This window comes from Neoarius graeffei, chromosome 15 (assembly GCF_027579695.1).
Source record: "Neoarius graeffei isolate fNeoGra1 chromosome 15, fNeoGra1.pri, whole genome shotgun sequence".
NCBI lineage: Eukaryota > Metazoa > Chordata > Actinopteri > Siluriformes > Ariidae > Neoarius > Neoarius graeffei.
Window position 1 is genome coordinate 69,116,850 of NC_083583.1, and position 4,928 is coordinate 69,121,777.

The following is a 4,928-nucleotide window of genomic DNA, read 5'->3' on the forward strand; positions in this document are numbered from 1 at the left end:
AGTGCAGCCTTTACTTCTGAAAAAGCCCGCTGGCATTGCTCCGTCCACTGGACTGGATCTGGGGCCCCCTTTTTAGTGAGATCAGTGGCTGGTGACGTCCGAATAATTAGGTATAAACCTACGGTAATAGCCAGCCAGCCCCAGGAACTGTCTCACCCCCTTTTTGGTCTTGGGCCTCGGGCAGGCCGCAATCGCTGCCGTCTTATTAATTTGGGGACGCACCTGCCCGTTGCCCAAGTGGAAGCCCAGATACCGTACTTCCACCCGCCCAATCGCACACTTCTTTGGGTTGGCTGTGAGCCCCGCTCGCCTCAGCAACCCAAGGACGGCCCTCAGATGTTCAAGGTGCCTCAGCCAGTCATTACTATAGATGATGAGATCATCTAGATACGCGGCCGCATAAGTGGCGTGGGGGTGGAGGACTCAATCCATCAGCCGCTGAAACATAGCAGGCGCCCCAAACAGCCCAAACGGAAGGGTGACGAATTGGTGTAACCCAAACGGTGTGGAAAAGGCCGTTTTTTCTCGGGATAGGGGAGTCAAGGGGATCTGCCAATATCCCTTCGTCAAATCCAGTGTCGAATAAAAGCGAGCAGTTCCACGTCGATCGAGCAACTCATCAATACGAGGCATTGGGTACGCATCAAATTTAGACACCGCGTTGACTTTTCTATAGTCCACACAGAACTGGACCGACCCGTCGGCCTTGGGTACCAAGACCACCGGGCTGCTCCAGTCACTGTGGGGCTCCTCAACGATGCCCATTTCGAGCATGGTCTCAAGTTCTTCCCGAACCACCTTTTTTTTGTGTTCGGGTAGTCTGTAAGGGCGGCTACGCACTACTACCCCCGGGGGCGTCTCTATGTGGTGCTCTATGAGGTTAGTGCGACCGGGCAGGGGCAAGAACACATCCGAAAACTCGGTCTGCAACTGGGCGACCTCCGTGAGCTGGGTCGGGGAGAGGTGGTCTCCACAGGGGACCAGAGGGGTATGGGATGTCAATGCCCCTTTTTGAACCTCCGGCCCCAGCTCCGCCTTCTCCGGAACCACCAGCACCAACGCCACGGGGACCTCCTCCTTCCAGAGTTTAAGAAGATTGAGGTGGTAAATTTGTAGCGCCCCACCCCTGTCCGTTCGCCTCACCTCGTAGTCGACATCCCCGACTCGCCGTGTGACCTCAAAGGGACCTTGCCACTTGGCGATCAATTTGGAGCTCGAAGTGGGCAACAGTACGAGTACTTTATCTCCCTGGGTGAACTCCCTAAGGCAACCCTTGTTGTACAGGCGGGCTTGCCGTTCCTGGGCCTGCCGCAAATTCTCCTGGGTTAGGTGGGTGAGCGTGTGGAGTTTTGCTCGCAGGTCCATAACGTATTGAATTTCGTTCTTGCTTTGTGAAGGTCCCTCCTCCCAATTTTCCCGCAGCACGTCTAGGATGCCGCGCGTGGAGGCTTGGGGAACCTCTGGTACTGAGAACAACAAGGGCTCGAGCCACTTATCCCAATTACGTGCGTCCTCACTTATGAATTTTTTAATGATATTTTTGAGGGTGCGATTGAACCGTTCCACTACACCATCCGTTTGTGGGTGATACACACTGGTGCGGATCGGCTTAATCCCCAATAACCCATACAGTTCACGCAGTGTCCGTGACATAAATGTAGTGCCTTGATCAGTCAGAATCTCTTTCGGGATTCTGACTCGGGAGATAACGCGGAAGAGTGCCTCTGCAATACTGCATGCTGAGATATTGTGCAGAGGCACTGCTTCCGGGTATCGCGTTGCATAGTTCACCAGAACTAAAATAAAGTGGTACCCTCGTGCTGACCGATCTAATGGCCCAACAAGATCCATCCCAATTCTCTCAAACAGGGTCTCGATCAATGGAAGAGGGCGCAAAGGCGCTTTTGGAATGGCCGCTGGATTTACTAACTGGCATTCGCAGCATGCCGTACACCACCTACGAACATCGCCGTGAATCCCCAGCCAATAGAATCGGGCCATTATTCGGGCTAGTGTCTTATCCTTCCCTAAGTGTCCAGCCATGGGATTAAAGTGAGCCGCCTGGTATACCAATTCCTGGCGGCTCTTCGGAATCAAAAGCTGCATGACTCGCTCTTTAGTTTGAGTGTCCTGCGTCACTCGGTATAACCTGTCCTTCATAATTGCGAAGTAGGGGAAGGACGGGGTGGCATTCGGCTGGAGCGTTTGACCATCGATTACTCTCACTTGGTCAAACGCATGTCGCAGAGTCTCGTCTCGTGATTGCTCTAATGGGAAATCTGCGAGGGATTCCCCAAGAGAGAGAGGAGGGGCCGGCGGCTCCTCACTCTGACGCGGAGATGACGTAGACGGCTCTGTGACAGCTGCTCCCGCCAAAGCGACACTGGGACCTCTCCCCGTTAAATGGCAGGACCCACTCTTGACTAAGTGCGTCATTAAATCCCGAAATCCCGGCCAATCAGTCCCCAAAATTAAAGCGTGGGTAAGGCGAGGATTAACCGCCGCCTTCACTATAACTTTTTCCCCTCTGAAAAAAATGTGGACTGACACCAAAGGGTAGCTGTGAACATCCCCGTGCACACACAACACCTTCACCCCCTGTGCTCCCCCCAATGCCTCGTTTTGCACCAGGCTTTGGTGAATTGAGGTCTGATTACAGCCAGAATCCACCAACGCCTGATATGTATCCCCTTGGATACTCACCGGTATGCGATACGCTCCGGCTTGATCGAGGGTGGCCTCTGGCACGTCGGGGATCCGAACCACCGCGCCCACTTCCATCGCCGTGCACTGCTGTTGAAAGTGGCCCGGCTCCCCACAGCGCCAGCAAACCGGCCCGGGCTTTCCCTCTGCACTGGTGTTCTGGGGCTCACTCACCTGAGGTGGGGGAGAGACAGACACAGAAGGGAGAAACGGGAGGGCACCGTGGGTGCGGTGGGCCGGCTGGGGTGGTGCTGGCCCCCGCCTCCGCGGTGGGGGAATGGGGCGAGGACGGGACACAGGAGGAGGGGGAGAGAGAGAGAAAAGGAGAGAAGAGAAGATGCTGTCTGCTGTCCTGCCGCCAGGACAGCCGCCAAATAGTCCTCCGCCAGCTCGACTGCCTGATCCAGCAACGCCGGGCGGTGGCACTGGACCCACTCCGCGGTTCCTGCTGGCAAGCGAGCGATGAACTGTTCCAGCACCACCTGGTCGATGATTCCCTCAGCATCATGGTTGTCAGCCCTCAACCACCGCCAGCAGGCGTCCCGGAGCTGCTGGCCAAACGCGAACGGCCGGCCAACTTCCTCCAAGCGCAATGCGCGGAAGCGCTGGCGCTGCTGTTCTGGGGTGCGCCCCACGTGCTGGAGGACGGCCCGACGGAGGTCCACGTAGGCCAGCCGGCGGTCGGCGGGGAGCTGTAGCGCAGCCAGCTGTGCCTCTCCCGTTAGCAGGGGGAGGAGGCGCGCCGCGCGCTGCTCCATCGGCCACCCCGAGGCTTCGGCGACTTGCTCGAAGAGCATGATGAACGCCTCGGGGTCGTCCTGCGGGCCCATCTTGGTGACGGTGAGGGGAGACGGGCCCGCGGTAGGAGCGCTGGTGGACCCCGCCGACGCGAGGAGGTGCCGGAACGCCTCTCGGTCTTCTTGTTGGGCCAGCACCAGGGCCTCGAAGCATCGCTCTTGTTCCTTCCGGAGGGTGACGAGCCGTGGCGAGGGCGTGGACCAGGTCGGTGAACGGGGAGGACTCCATGGGGCTGCTCGGCTGGTGCTTCACTTTCCCGGGTTTCGGCACCACTGTAACACTTTCAACTAAGGGTGGAGCACAGAGAATGGCAGGACAGAGATCAGGTTTGTCAATTACGGCTTTTATTGCCACACTTTTCAGTCTAACAATATGCTCACACAGATGCACACACAACCGGCATCTGGTTTCGGGATCCCCTCCTCTGCTCTTGCTCTCCCTCCTTAAATAGGGCGCGGTCACTGGGAAGACACACACAAACACAGGTTTAATTGCCGTCAGGTGTAGTGATTCTGCCACTTACCTTCCCTGACTCCGCCCTCCTGTCACAGACCGGCGCTTGACCATGCCCCCGCTGCCACACTAAAGTGTACTTATTTTAACTTTTTTTGTGAAATATATTATTGTATATTGAAAATGTATACTCTATCATCGTAGCAGTGCACTGAAAGCATATTTTAAAAAGACAGTACATTACTTGTACATTTATTTTGCTATTTATTTTGATAATAAGCCCATTTATAACATTTTTCAAGTGAATAAAATATACAAATAGCCACTCATACAATTGTTATTTAATGCTTAAGTTTATTACAGGCAGCATGGTGGGTGTAGTGGTTAGCACTGTCACCTCACAGCAAGAAGGTCCTGGGTTTGAGCCCAGCGGCCGACAAGGGCCTTTCTGTGCGGAGTTTGCATGTTCTCCCTGTGTCTGCATGGGTTTCCTCCGGGTGCTCCAATTTCCCCCACAGTCCAAAGACATGCAGGTTAGGCTAATTGGTGGCTCTAAATTGACCGTCGGTGTGAATGTGAGTGTGAATTGTTGTTTGTTTCTATGTGTTAGCCCTGCGATGACCTGGCGACTTGTCCAGGGTGTACCTTGCCTCTCGCCCATAGTCAGCTGGGATAGGCTCCAGCTTACCTGCAGCCCTGCACAGGATAAGCAGCTACAGATAATGGATGGATGGATGGATGGAAGTTATTACAATACATCTTACATATAAAACCATTTTAAATAAAACACTTAAAGCAAACTTAAAAAATACAGGTGCACACAAGAAAAAGTACATGTTCTGCTGAACAGTAAGTGCTTAAAAGTTGGCACAGCTGCACTGCAAAAAATTGAAAACTGATTTGAGGAGAGAAATCATGAGTGAAATTATGTTGCTGCACAGACAGATATTTTTACTTGATAAGACATCTTGGAA